Source organism: Mus caroli, chromosome 17 (genome assembly GCF_900094665.2).
Source record: "Mus caroli chromosome 17, CAROLI_EIJ_v1.1, whole genome shotgun sequence".
NCBI lineage: Eukaryota > Metazoa > Chordata > Mammalia > Rodentia > Muridae > Mus > Mus caroli.
In genome coordinates this window covers 62,913,988-62,929,649 of record NC_034586.1, presented here as the reverse complement: position 1 = coordinate 62,929,649, position 15,662 = coordinate 62,913,988, and the positions used below count along the sequence as shown (strand labels likewise).

Sequence of the window (15,662 nt, the reverse complement as noted above, 5' to 3'; positions counted from 1 at the left end):
TAGGGCACCTTAATTTGGTCTTGGCTTTGGTCACCTCTGCTTGGTCTTAGGCTGAGCTCTCTGTCCAGCTTAATTATCAAAGATCCACTACAAACGGCACAAACAGTGGCTGAACCATAGCCTGTGACCCAGAGCAGCCACAGACATGCTGTGCCCAGCCACACATGCACCATGGTATGGTGGCAGTGATCTGAGATCAGAAGTCGGCAAAACCACAGGGACCAATCCCAACTATGTCCCTGGAGTCTCATTTCATTCCTGAAAACATTTCCAGATGAAGTTCTGTATTTCTGCAGCCCTGAAATTCTTAGATTCACCCTTAGTAGCTCAATGTATAATTCAGTGAAATTGACAGCCTTTGCATATTGCCTCATGCACTTTTAAAGGGTAGCTTAGGAATTAATAGGATTAAGAATAAGACTTCCAAAAGCATTAATATCTTATGAAAGACAAAATTAGGTTATTGAGAAAACATAAGCCTAATGAATAGAGATGCTGTCTTAGCTCTATCCGATATTCTGCATGTAGATATTGCTCAAATGTTTATTAAAGATGTTAATGTCAAAGAGATTAGTTATAGGCTCAAATAACAATTCATAAAATAGCTGAGTCCAATTTTTCATGGACTATTTAAAAATACCTACCTTGTGACTACTGTAACAAACTATGGGCAATGCATATCTGAATGTCTGCAAAATTTATTTCCCACTCTAATCTCCTGAGGACTGTTGATCTGCAGGTATAGACTAGGGTATCTTACACTCATCTTAAACATTCTCTGATTGACAGTTCATTAGGATTTGTTATATCTTAAAATAAAATGCTGTTTGTTAATGAATTTCAAAAAAAAAAATCTTCCTCTTTCACTCAACCCATTCAGTGATCAGGGAAATGGTTTTAAAGCGAATACTCTTGAAACTCAAAATCAATAATCAATTTCTTTAAAAAAAAGAAAAGGAAGGAGAGAAGAAAATGTGAAATAGTTCATGGGTGAGGAGCTACTGAACAAAATATAAAAATGGAAAACTTTATTTGGAATAATTCCATCAACTGGCTCAGCTGTCGAAGGTGAGGTTCCCAACCAGAAATATACAAATAATCCCATCACCCAGTAACTCACCTCTTGCTGCTGTCATTAATGTGACAATTCAGACCAATACTGGCATCCCCTGTAGTCTGTAAGTAAGGGAATTGGTCTGAAGCAGTGATATTGAGTAGGCAAACCTATGCAGATTTACAGATGAGATGCTTTCCAAAAGTGCGCATCTCACATGAGACCTAAAGTCCTGACCAGCCCTGGTTTTGTCTCTAGCACCTAATCCTTAAGTTTTGTAGCTAAGTCTGTGTGTGATTAAAGCCAAGCTTCAGGGAATTTGGAATATAGTAGAAAGGGCTGCAAATATTCTTATTCTGATTTTTCTAACCCCACACAATCTTCATCCTTAGGGTGGATAAGGAAAGTCTTTAAATGGTTGCTTTTTAAATAACTTTAACTTTACTTTAAATGGTTGCTTTTTTGTATCCTGGGTAGTTTTATGTCAACTTGATGCAGACTAGAGTCATCATAGAGGAAGGAACCTCAAATAAGAAAATGCCTTGATAAGATTCAGGTGTAGGTAGAAGACTGTAGGCCATTTTCTTAACTAGTGATAGATGGGGGAGGGCCATCCCATTGTGGGCAGGGGTCCCCTCTGGGATAGTGGTCCTGGGTTCTATAAGAAAGCAGGCTGAGCAAGCCATAAGGAGCAAGCCAGTAAGCAGCACCTCTCCATGGCCTCTGCATCAGGTCCTGCCTGCAGGTTCCTGTCCTGCTTGAGTTCCTGGCCTGACTCCTTTCAGTACTAAACAGTGATGTGGAACCATAAGCCAAATAAGCCCTTTCCTACCCAAGTTGCTTTAGTCATGGTGTTTGTCACAGCAGTAGAGACCCTGACTAAGGCAACTAGATTTAGAGCTGTAAATCTAAATCTAAGGATATACCCTTCTCACTCATGCCTTGAACAGTAGGCTTCCTACAAATCTTGGGCAAGTTGTCTAGCCTCTTTGAACCTGAGTTTCTTCATACATAAATGAAATTAGTGCAGTATCAGCCCTTTGTGGTTATGTGAAGATTTAAGTCATGTACTATATATCATAAGGACTGAGATTTTTATCTAGCATACAGAAATCCTTCATGTGTTTGTAAGAAAACATTCAAAGTGTTAGTGAGCTTAAGACAAAATGTTCTACTAACAAGTTTAACGTGGTAAGTTGCCCACTGCCATGGACACACAGTGTTGGGAACACTTCAGTGACCACCCGCTGTAAGATCACAGTGTGACGAAGGAACTAAGTCAGAATGGCTATGCCTCTACTAACAACCTGCATGACCCGGATATGTTCAGGGTACTGTGAAGTGTACTTGGGTACACTTGATCCAAATTGGGACAAAAGTGACTCTTCTTTAAAGCAGGAGTAAAACCTGCCACAGAAGCTGAAATAGGGCACATTCCATATAAACACAAAACAAGAGAGTATCAGTGCTTTGGAGAAGCCCCATACCTGATGAGTGTCATGATCAGTAAAAGGTTTAAGATGCTGTGCATGAGAAGTATTGATGTGGCGGTCTACACGCTAGGAGAAGCAGAGAAGACTCCAGGAAGTAGGCATGCTCCTCCTTGTGTGGATGGAGAGCTATCTCATAGAAGGAACTTGGTCTCCTAAAAGTTATTTCTTGGAGACACACAAAAGAGAATGAGGGAAAAAAAGGGGGGGATGTATTTGTGGAGAAAGTATTCCAAATGTGCCAGAATGTTTAGCCTCCAAACCCACTGGAACAAAGAAGGCCTTCCATTCTGAACCATGTCCGGGGAGGTGGGGAGCAGGGGGACGATAGAGATGACTACTCAGCCACTGCCCCAACTCCCTGCACACAGCCATTTGCTCTTTCTGCTTCTCTCCAATCAACAAGGAAAACCCAGTCACGCACTTCATTCAAGACCCCTTGGAATGGTGGCTTCCCCCTGCTTCTCTGCTCTCTGTGGTTTCCAAGTCAGCAATGCCTGAGAATTGCCCTGAACTCAGAAAGGCTTCATTAGAAAGCAAGTAGCCAAACAGAAGTGTGTCCAAACAAGAAGGAAACATGCTGTGGAGAGGAAGCAGAGCCCTTCTCTGTGCAGGCTCTGTATTTGATTTTGTTCTAACAAGATAGTCATATGGCACAGCTCACCAGGGCGACATAATAATTTGATTCAAAAGAAGCCCCTACAGGAATCACAATGAAGAAGCATGCTCACTTGAACAAAAGATGACATATTGTCAGCAGCAAGTGACTAAGACCTGGGGTGAAAGGACTGTGCAAAGGGCAGGTTTGTTTATGTCGCCAGGAGAAATGACCAGACTCTTTCTTCAGGAAAGCAATGACCAATCTGGACAGACCCCCAGAGGACAAATCCATAGGATCCCCAGAAATGGGGAAAGGCCACAACTGGACTCTAGAGAGTGGGGGCAGGGCATTGTGGGACTCAGCTACCCAGCCCTGAAGACTGGACAGCCCCTTGTTACCTGAAATTGCAAGGGAGATGTGCCGTGACCCTGGAGCCTTGCCTTGACCACATGGCTGCTGTGCTAGACAAGAGTATGCTTGGCCACCCACCCTCCTACTTGACCTAGCACTGAGAGCAGGAAGGTCTCAGTGTTGGGGACAAAGCAGCCACGCCCCCACCCCGTGTAGTCAGCCTGTGGCATGCTCTCCCTCATCCCCAAGGGCTTTGTTCACTGAGGTTTGTCACTAGTTCAGAATCCCTCTGAGGAGCCAAGCAGGAAGGCGGTGGCCTTCAGTAGGCAAGCAGCATACCGTTCTCAGAGAATGTGCGTTGCTCAACCTGTACCATTGAGATAAAAAAATAGCCCTTCCAGATGGATCAACCCCAAGACACACAGCCTTTGCTTTCTCTCTGAGGTGAGGAAGTTCATTTTTCTATAGCTAGAGTCCAAACTTAGGAGAAACAGAAGTAATTCTTTGCACACTGTTCTTCCAGATAACATGTTAATACATCCCACTGGATTTAGAAAAACACTGGCCTCTCCTGCTTACTGTCCTCATGTGTCTCCAGGGCGCAGATGCTGGTGGTTAATTTTGTAACCGAATGTGGGGATTGTTCCTTCAGTCAGTTTAAAGCAGGGGAGGGAAGACAGTCTGTCAAACACTACAGCAAATGAGTATCCCTCAGGAGCTCGGAATTGCTTCAAATGTGCCATCCCCTAGGTGTTCCATTGTAAATATTTGAGTTGTCTCTCTTCCCCCTTTTATCTTTCCCCTATTTTCAAGTCAAATGGTTGGATCTGTTATACGGAAGTACACTATTTCACATGTTAGCCTTGCAGCCTAAGAAAAAATTATCCCCGAAATCTCTTCCCACCCTGTAACATGCCTGCTTTTTCTTTGCTTGCCTCCCTGCTTAGAAAAGCCAATAGACCACCACTTGAAAACCTCTGCTCTCTGCAAAGATGGAGCCCTAATTTCTTAACCTCAGATGTACCAAGCTGGGGAACATGAACCCTGGATCCTTAGAAGGCCTAGCATCAGACACCTGACCCTGGCCCCCAGCCCTGGCCCCGGGGAGTTACACAGCATCTCCTCTGTTGGTTTTTGCAGAGACCGAAGCAGGTGGAAAACAGAGCATTGTGTGTAACTGAGCTGCTAGAACCCCTTCATGTGACTGTGCACCACCTGGAGTGGGAGCACCTCCCCTCCCCTCCTCTCCCCTCCCCTCTTCTCCCCTCCCCTCCAGCCCACACACTTCTCACAGGTGTCTTTCAGTTCCCTTTTCATGTTGCCAGCTAAGGCAATCAATTGCCACAATCAGCTCAGGTTATTTTCTGTCCCACAGGATACTAAACACACAAAATCACCGAAAGCTCAATTTGGGGAGTGGGGAAGGGGGAGGGGCTCTGGCAGGCCCAGAAGGTACTCTTGGATCAGCAACAGCTGCGCCTCCAGTGGAAGAAGCAGCCAAGTGATTCTGACATGTTCTTTTCTTTAATGACTGTGTTGATGGTGAGCCAGGTCCATAAGGAAATGATAAAAATTTCTCTCTGAATTTTTGAGATTGCCTCAAGCTCTTCGGTCAAGTTAGTTGAATGTGTGCATTTCTATATACTTTCTTATTGGAGAGAGAGAGAGAGAGAGAGAGAGAGAGAGTCTCTACTTTTTTCTCATGTTATGTGCCTGTGTTAAGTTGCGGGTTACGCACAGGGAGGCCAGTTAGAGTTCTGTTCCACCATCCTTTACCTCATTCCCTTGAGACAGGGTCTCTCACTAAACCTGAGAGTAGGCTGGCAGCCAGCAGGGCCCAACTATCCTCTGTCCACCTCCAACATGGCTGGGATTACAAGTGTGTGCAAAGCCACACTTGGCTTGACTTGAACTCAGATCCTCATGGATTGCTCAGCAAATGCTCCTACCAGCTGAGCCATCCCCCACCAAGCCCACATTTTTAAGTAGTGCAATGGAGAGAACCAGCTTTCCTGTGTGTCCTACTTCTGGTCTTTCCAAGGGGATGTATGCAAGTGTGTGTGTGTGTGTGTGTGTGTGTGTGCACACACGCAAGAGTGTGTGTTACGGATTGTTGTACCTTGTCTCTGAGTTCAGGGTCTCCAATTTCAGCTAACATTAACTTCAGTTACTTTGGCTCCGGCTTCCACTGATGTCATGCAGCAGCTTCGCCTTGAGGGAATTACGTTGGACACTGTTATTTCCCATGGCTCTTCCTTCCTCTGACGTTAGCTCATAACAGCTGACATTTTCTAATTTCTTTGAAGCACTTCTAGGCAACTGTCTGGTTTCCATTTGGAAGCTGGTTCTTCGAGTTCTCTTTATCTTACCTGAGAGAAGCTAAGCAATTTCCCCACTTGTTAACATGCTTTTACTGTCATATGCCATTATCCAGGAGCATTTTCACAGAGGCTGTGGACCTGAAGGGGTGGGATGACAGTGTGTCTGGGTCCCAGCATCTGTTAGACCTCATGTCTTTCTTGTATCTTTCATGCTTTGGATTATCGCTGTGGTGTCACCACCCAGTAGCAAGATCACGACTGTCCAGCCCCAGGCTACTTCCACATCATAGATCATAAGTCCTAACAGCTTCCCAACCCCACCCCTCCCCTGCCATTCTTCAATCTGTCTCCTCTTTTTGACCCCACAGGCTATCCTTTATCACTTAAGTGGGTCAGAGGGCCCCCTGTCTTCTCCTCTGCAGAATTCTCTCTTGCCCTGTAGTCAGTTTTTCATTGTAAGACATGTATGTCCTTACACTTGACTAATGTTCAAAGACCTATCAATGCTTTCAACCCTGGGAGGCAGTGTAGCATCCTTCATCCCTCTAGATAGGCACTCGGTACCTGCCTTAGGTTCTGGCTTCAACCTCAGCTGCTTCCCACCAGTTTTCTTTGCTCAGCTCCAAGGTTCCTCTCACTCCAGCACACCTGTAGAGCTAGGCTGCAACCCCATGTGGCTTCTGCAGAGAGCAACTTCTAGCTCCTTTGCCGGAAAGATCTCTTCGGATCTAACTCAGTGGGCCCCATCCCAGCCATCCTTATCTCTCCTTCAGAGGCAACCGTTGCTCCACAGTGCAGGCTCCTTGCTTTACTATTAATAAACAGTATAACTGCTAACACGATACACTTGATATTACTTGATTTATCCTATAGCTACATCGCTAGTATGAAGTACTTCTGTGTGACTAAATGACTCCTACATATTTAAGCACATACACATTATGATCAATTATAAAGATAGGTGTAACTGCCAATCAGTCCAAATGCAGAAACTGTAGAATGTAGAAAGGAGTTGACTTGGGATCTTAGGAATTGCAGTTTTGGAGATACAGCTTCAGATATCTCTGGCATAAAGAAAGCTGACAGTAGGACGGGGCTTTATGTAGTTTGCTGGATGTTGAGAGAGGACAGGGACTAAGCGAAGGATTAAAATTAAGGAAGATGTGAGCAGATGGGAGGTATCCACAAAGCAAAAGTCCATCTTCATCCATCGTGCCCAATGTGAGCTCACTGTAGATATCGATATTCAGCAAGACACAGTCCACAGTCTAGGCAGCAGCTGTTGTATGTGAGTTCTGCCTGTTAAGTGGACTCCAGGCTTCATTTTGGAATCTTTTTCAGGGATGATTTTGCCTTTAAAAAAAATCTTTATTTTTCTCAACTATTAAAAGCACCTGTTCATAATCCCAACACCAGGAGATAGAACCAGGGGGACAAGAAATCTGGGATCACCCTTGTCTACATAGGGAGTCTGGGGTCAACCTTGTCCACATAGGCAGTCCACTGCAGACCTCAGACACCAGATCCCAAAGGCCTGCATGTATTACAGTCCTTTTATAGACCTAGAAAGCCCTCAACAGCAGCCAGGATTACAGCTCTTGCCCCTAACCCTAACCCTAACCCTAACCCGGGATATATTTTCAATAAGAACCTAAAATTAACCAGTAGTGATTTTAACAGTGTTAAGACAGTACTTAATACCTTCTCCCAGGCCAGGCATGGTGGCACACACCTTTAATCCCAGCACTTGGGAGGCAGAGGCAGGCGGATTTCTGAGTTCGAGGCCAACCTCATCTATAGAGTGAATTCCAGGACAGCCAGGACTACACAGAGAAACCCTGCCTCAAAAAAAAAACAAAACTTCTCCCAGAACCTCCCCCCAAAAGAGGTGGATACTCACTTCTCTCTCAAGGCCAGTGTCTGGAAAGAAGTAGAAGGGTTAGAGGGTTGAAATTTTCAGCCCCAACCACCGGCCTCCAGGAAGAGGGAGTAGGGACAGCTGGAGACAACATGTGTAAAACCAGGTGACCGACAAGATTTAGTGAGCGTCTGGGTAGCGGGACACGTGGAGATACGGAACATGATGGGCCCATGGGTATCACCCGAGCCCGTTGCCTCTTCACCATGCCCAATGTATTTCTTCTTCTGGCTATTCATTTCTAGCCTCTGTAACAACTAACAGATAAACAACTGTTACTTTGAACCATGCTTGCAATTATTTCAAGCCTAAAGAGGGGGTTGGGGGGAGGGCATCCTGGGAAATATGCCTTATTATAGTCAGTTGGTTGGTTGGAGGATAGTTGACAACCTGCTGCTGTGGATTGACATCTAGATGGCAGGACAGTCTCAGGAGACTGACTTGATATGCAGGATTTAACTCTTAGCTCCAGGTAAAGCACACAGAGATGGCATCCCTTGGAGAACCACTTGGTGTAAGCAGACTCACATATCTGGGTATACACAGACAATTACTGTGCTGTGTTAAGTGTGGCCAATGAACAGCGTTGGCTTTCCTGTCTTTTCTAGTCCCCTAGCAGAAACAATAAAGAATTATTTATAAGTGACTTTAGCTCAGGTCATCATGTAACTGTTCAAAGAAGGAAACTCCATCATCACCTAACATTTTAAACTTCCTAAAGAGAGTCTATCTGTATCATGCAGGCATTTCACAATGTAAACAGTTTGGAAGGTGGACCCTTAATGGGTCTTTCTTGTCTCCTGAGACCATGATAATGATGCTGAATGTCCATCACATATTGCTTTGAGCACTGTAGAAAGACAGACACTGACAAATGACACATAATTCACGGTGCCGTATTATGATCAGATGAAGTCATCATGAAGAATTGTGGTAACTCTCCCCAGCCATGTCTGTCACTGTGGACTCCCAAGTCTTCTTACCACTATACTTCATGGTTTCCCTATCCAATACCATTCAGTCACAGACCTAAGGAAACCAACCTTTTGTTCCATTGATTTGACTGTGAGTTTGTGGCAGGAATGGTGTTTTTCTGTCTGTGGTTTGGTTTGATTGAAATAGCACTTTGTCCTTTGTCAGAGGACTGGTCCATCCTGGGGTTGTGGGAATTGATAGAGCTGCCCCTGGTGTATGTCAGCATCTCTAGAGCAACAAGTGCTTCCCAGTAATCTTTGTCATGATGCCAGGCCATGCCAACATTGCTCTTCTCTACACTGGTTTTCCATTGTCTAGGAAATTCAGAAAAGCCATTCTGAAGCTATCAGCTGACTTGGCTTATCTGAAATAATCAGTTACAACCTGAATCAAGCTATGGCTTTTGAGAGTCATGAATTTTTACATACTGCTCCCCTGGGTTATGGCCACCCAACCCCAGAAAGAAAAAAGAAAGGAGAGGAAGGAATCATAAACTAAAGTTGTATGTAAGAGCCCAAGATTTTCTAGAACATTCTCCCTAAACATTGAGTATTTTTCATTGGTAATATGTGACAGTGGCAACCTCCACCAAATGAATGGCTGATCTCAAGGTACCATTCAAACAACCCTTAAGCTCTTAGAGGATGATTTAAAATATAGCACAATGGCATGTACGTTCTCTCATCCAAAGATCAATAATGTATAAAAGACACACAATGGACTAAGAATCAGAAGATGTAGGTTCCAATTATTCTCAGCCAACTCAAACTCTACCATTGAGCAAATCCCTCATACTCCATGAAGCAGTTCAGCCAGTGAGAACCAAGTGTCCCGAGTACCCGAGATACTCCTGGTAGTGTGGTAGCATCAGTGGCACCAGAGTCACAGTGTGATTGGCTGCCAGAAACCTGTGTGGTGACATGGTATGGACATTGTGCTATGCCAGAGACTGCTATGCCATGTTCTGTGGGCACTTCTTTGATTCTCTAGGTCCAGTTTTTCATTTTATTCTATTCTTTAATAAAATAGAATGAATTTATTTTATTTATAAATTTATTATTGGTGCCTCTCTCCTCTCCTTTTAACTTCTTCTCAGTCTCATGTCTGACCTCTCCCCTACCTCGAGAACACTAGGGATGCTCTTATGATGACATCATATTAACATTCGCTCGTTACTGCATCACTCTTCCTCCATGTGCCCATGATTATGCTTCTATTAATTATGTCTCTACTCTCCATTAAGTTAGTTTTCAAGGATGGATGGTGCGGAAAATGTATGGATGAAGTGTTTGGAATTCATTTATTTCACACTTTAAATTGTATAAATTCAGTGTCAGACACATGGCTAATCAGATCATAATAAGGTTAGATGAAAGCTCATAGTGTCTCTGGCCCGTCACTCACAGAAAGGACAGGGGGCATGCTGAGTCTCCCAGCACAGGGCACTTTATGTTCATGATTGGAATACGTAATACACAGAATCCAGCCATGTTATTCATTATCCTATGGATTTTTAAAATTCCTTCCTTTCCTTCATCTCCCACTGTTGTGAAAAACCTTTTATCTATTTACCTCAGGGAAATTATACAAGAGATACTGAAAATTATAATGTATTCAGCATTAATTAGAAATATATAGCATATGGTTTTATATATATTGTATTTATATGCTTTAGGTAATTATGCATTTGAGTTTCCCTGCCAATATTATGGCCAAAATATTTTACTTGGCTGATTACTAAGTATATTTTAAGCTTACTTCTTGAAACATGAAGTGAATATACTATAAATCCAATTAACATGATTAATTTGCCTAAAGAGATGGCCTGCTTTTATTTCTTTTTTCCTGTTTTAATGATGAAAAACAGTTGCAAGAATCCAAAATAACTTAATTTGTTTTTAATGCTTTCTAAGCCCAATTTTATAGTTATTTTCCTTTATAAGCAAAACATAATTTTTGAAACATATTTAGTACACAGCAGAAAAGGACAGTTAAAAATCACAGCTTCTAGCAAGCCTCTAATATAATTACACATTTGGATCTTAACACAGTTTCAAATCTTATTTTCCCACTCATTTTAAAAGTTTCCTATATCTTTGTCATGAACGGCACTATAAGTAATTTCCTTAGACTAACTGGCATTAATTTCTGGCAGTATTTTCTAAAGGCAGAGTAGAGTACAAAATTCTTCAGGTTTAAGTTATCTCAACAAGTTACTTTCATGAAAGTGTAAACAAATTCCCATTTCTATCATGATTCTGTTTAAATTTTCCCCATAATTCATTATCACCAAAATTAGCATTCATCTTTCTTTTTTGATGATGTCCTCTTTGATGGACTGAAAATGCGTGTCTCTGCCTGAACAAGCACCAAGTCTTTATGTTTGCAATGGGAGTTCCTGCTCACCAAATCATTTGTAACCTCTGCTACCTTTCCTGAAGGGTCTCTTGGGGTCCCTATGAGCTTTTGTATGGCCACCTGTGAGATCACCTTGTCTACCAGAAATACAGTCATTTTATCCACACAGCTTTATGAAAGATCTTGTATGCTTTTGTTGGAATTACAGGGGATTTTTTAATAGGTAGGTTAATGAATAATTAGTATACCCATTAATATGTTTCACGTCTTCATTTATTGGAATGTCTCTAGCATGTTCAGTGAAGTTTCAAAATATTTATGATAAAACTCAGTATATGTCTTAGTCCTTTCATTAATGATAGATTTTTTTTCTCTGCATATAATATATCCAGATTATAGTTTCCCCTCTCTCTGTTCTTCCCATTTCCTCCCTACCTCCCCTCCCCATCTGAGTTCACTTCCATTCTGTCTCCTATTAGAAAGGAAACAGGCTACTAAGAAATAGTACTAAAATGAAATATAATAAAACAAAATGAGGCTAACACATCAGAATTGGACAAAATAATCAGGAAGAAAGGAGACCAAAACAAGACAGAAGAGACAGAGACCCACCCACTCACATGATCAGGATTCCCATAAACACACCAAACCAGGAACCATAGGATGTATGCAAAGGGCCTTGTGTAGACACATGCACACCCTGTGCATGCTGCCTCAGTCTCCGTGAGCTCACGGGAGCTTCGATCACGTGGATTTAGGGGCCTTGCGCTCTTGGGTCCTCCATCCTCTTCCACTCATGCTCTTTCTGCCCCCTCTTCTGCTAATTCCCTGCATCTTGCGGGGAGGAATTTAACAGAGACACCTTGCATAGGTGAGTGTTCTAAGGTCTCTAACTCTGAATAATGTCTAGCTGTGGGCTTCTGTGTTTGTTACCATATACTACATGAGGTAGCTTTTTGGTTTTCTGTTGATGGTTGAGCAAGGTCATTAGGCATCATTTTATTGCTACCCAAGAAAGATTTAAAAAAAAAAAAAACACAGTAGTATTCAGGTTTTGCCCTAGATCTCTGGGCTCTCTCGTCTCAGGTTTGTGGTCACCTGTGCATCATTCACTATGAGTTCTGTCTCATGAAGCGGGCCTTCCCACAGGCCTTGTGCTACCATTTCCCTAGCATATCCTGCAGGCAGGGTACCCTTGAAATGTCCTGCAGTTGGCTGGGTATCTGTTTCTCTTTTGGTAGCATGTAGTGTACTTTCCTATACCTAAGTCTCTAGAACATAGGGGTGGAGGCTCTGGATGCACCGGCTTGACTTCTCCATGTTGCTGTGTTGTATAGATATTGTCCTCAACAAGGGGAGTTGGCTGTCAGTTTGTGGAGAACAACCCATATACTTGGCAAGAGCCTAGGTTACTGGGAGTGAGAGGGAGTTCCCATGGCTCCCTTTGTCCAACAGCTCAATTAGGTGTAACCCAGTCCCTCTACTGAATTTTTGGTGACGAAAGATGGTCAGTTGTAGCTCTGTCTTCCCCATATTTTAGCAATTTTTATTTAGGTGGCCTTCATATATGTATACATATGTAAGAACACTCTACTGTGTTAGGTTTCCATACTACACCTCACATGGCCTCAATTTTAGACGTCTCTTTCTATATTCCCATTCCCACCCCCACATTCATCAATAACTAACTATCTATTCTATTCCCCTTCTCTGCTGAGATCTAACTGTGCCTGCTAGTCTCTTACCATATACCTAACTATGTGGTTCTAGGAATTGTAGCTTGGTTATCATTGACTAACAACTAATATCCACACACAAGTAAATTAAGTACCACATTTGACTTTCTGTATCTGGGTTACCTCACTCAGGATAATTTTTTCTAGTTCAATCCATTGACTGTGAATTTCATCCATTGTGTAAAATGTACTATTCTCCAGATGAGGAACATGTAGGTTGTTTCCACTGTCTGGCTGTTATGAGTAGAGCAGCAGTGAACATGATGGGCAACTGTCTCCATGGTAGGAGGAGGCATCCTTTAGATAAATGCTCGAGAGTGGTACAGTGGGATCTTTGAGTAGATCAATTCCCATCTCCTGGAGGAACGCACACACTGATTTCTATCATGACTATACAAATTTGTACTCCCAACTGCAATAAATGAGTGTCCCCTTACACCACAGTCTCCCTATGTGAGATATAACTTGTTTTATTGATCTTGAGCATTCTGAGTGGTATAAGATGAAATCTCAGGGTGATTTTAATTTGCATTTCCCTGATAGCTAAGTAAGCTGAACATTTTAAAGTACTTCTCAGTCATTTGAGTCTTCCCTTTTGAGGATTCTCTGTTTAGATCCTTGCCCCATTTTTAACTGAGCTATTTGTTTTCTTGATTAGTTATATCAAGTTCTTTATATATTTTAGTTATTAGCTCTCTATCACATGTGTAGTTGGTAAAAATGTTTTCCCATTCTGTAGGCTGCCACTTTGTCTAGATGACAGATTCTGTCACCGTGTAGAAGCTTTTCAGTTTCATGAAGTACCATTTATTGATTGCCCATCTTAATGCCTGTGCTATTGGTGTTCTACTCAGAAAGTCTCCTTGCCAAGGAGTTCAAGGCTCTTCCCCACTTTCTTGTCTATTAGGTTCAGTGTATCTTGTTTTATGTTGAGGTCTTTGATCCATTTGGATTTGACTTTTGTTCCCAGTGGTGGGTATGGATCTATTTGCATTCTTCTACACGCACCCATCCAGATTGACTAGCATCATTTGTTGAAAATGCTGTCTTTTTATTAGTGGGTATTTCTCACTTCTTTATCAAAAAATCAGATGTCCACAGGTGTGTAGATTTATGTCTAGGTCTTCAACTACATTCCATTCATCAACATTTCTGTTTTTATGCCAATACATTGCCATTTTTGTTATTATAGCTTTCTAGGACAACTTTAAATGTGGGATGGTGGTACCTCAGGCAGTTCTTTTACTATTCAGGATGGTTTTAGCTATCCAGGTTTTGGGGGGCTGTTGTTTGTTTGTTTGTTTGTTTGTTTGTTTGTTTGTTTTTGGTTGGTTGGTTTTTGTGATTCCATGTGAAACTAAAAATTGTGTGAAGAACTTTGTTGGAGTTTTGAGAGAGATTACTTCAAATCTTTAGATTGCTTTAGTAGAATGGCCATTTTTACTATGTTAATTCTACCAGTTTGTGAACATGGGAGATCTTTTCATCTTCTTCTGTCTTTTGCAATTTCTTTCTTCAGTATTTAAAGTTTTTGTCATACAATTAAAATCTTTGATTCATTAGAATTACCCTAAGATATTTTATATTATTTGAGGCTATTGTGAAAGGTATTGTTTCCTTGATTTCTCTCTGTCTGTTTGTCATTTGTATATAGGAGGGCTACTGATTTTTGTGAATTAATTTTGTATCTAGCTACTTGGCTGAAAGTGCTTATCAGCTGTAGGAGTTTCCTGGTGGAATTTTGGGATATATATATATATATATGTATATCTATGTATATATATGTATATATATATATATGTATATATATATATGTATATATATACACACACACACACACACACACACATATATATATATGTGTGTGTGTGTGTGTGTGTGTGTGTGTGTGTGTGTGTGTGTGTGATATACATCATCTGCAAGTGAAGATACTTCAACTTTTTCCTTTCTCATTTGTATCTCCTTGGTCTCCCTCAGTTCTCTGATTTCTCTAGCCAAGACTACAAGTACTATATGGAGTAGTTGTGGAGAGGATAGGCAACCTTATTCTGTTCATGGTTTTAGTGGAGATGCTTTGGGTTTCTCTCCATTTAACTTGACGCTGGCTATGGGATTTCTGTAAACTGCCTTTGTTATATTGAATTATAACCCTTGTATCCCTAGGCTCTCTAGGACTTTTATCACGGTAGGGTGTTAGATTTTTGTCAAAGGTCTTCTCTGCATCTGATGAGATAATCACATGTTTTTTCTTTCAGTTTGTTGATATGGTGGATTACACTTACTGATTTACATATTCTGGGCCAGTCTAATGTCTCTGGGATGAAGGTTACATGGTCATGATGGGTGATCTTTTTGATGTGCTCTTGGATTCTGTTTTGCAAGTATTTTACTGAGAATTTTGGCATCTTATGTTCTTAAAGGAAATTGGTCTGTAATTCTTTTTCTTGATTAGTTTGAGTATGGTTCGGTTACTGGGGTAACTGTAGCCTCATAAAATTGGGTGATGTTCTTCTGTTTCTATTTTCTGGAATAAGTTGAGATATATTGGCATTAACTCTTCTTTGAACGTCTGTTAGAAGTCTATGCAAAAATCATTTGGCCCTGGACATTTTTAGGGAGACTTTTGGTTTAATAACTACTTCTATTTCACTTAGAGGTTATAAGCCGGTTTAAATTGCTTATTTGATTTGATTTAACTTTGGTAAATTGTGTGTATATAGAAAATTATCCATTTCTTTTAGATTTTTCAAATTTGGTGGAGATTTTAAAGTATATCCTTATGACTCTCTAGACTTCCTTGATGTCTGTTGTTATGCCCTCCTTTTCATTTTTACTTTTGTTAATTTGGATTTTTTTTC

The 15,662-nt window shown here is 41.5% G+C and overlaps 1 protein-coding gene across 7 annotated transcripts in view; it reads left to right on the top strand.

Moving 5' to 3' along the window:
* The window catches only part of Ptprm (protein tyrosine phosphatase receptor type M), a 682,149-nt gene that overhangs the window by 543,551 nt on the left and 122,936 nt on the right, over window positions 1-15,662 (top strand). The gene's annotated exons all lie outside the window — the stretch shown is intronic.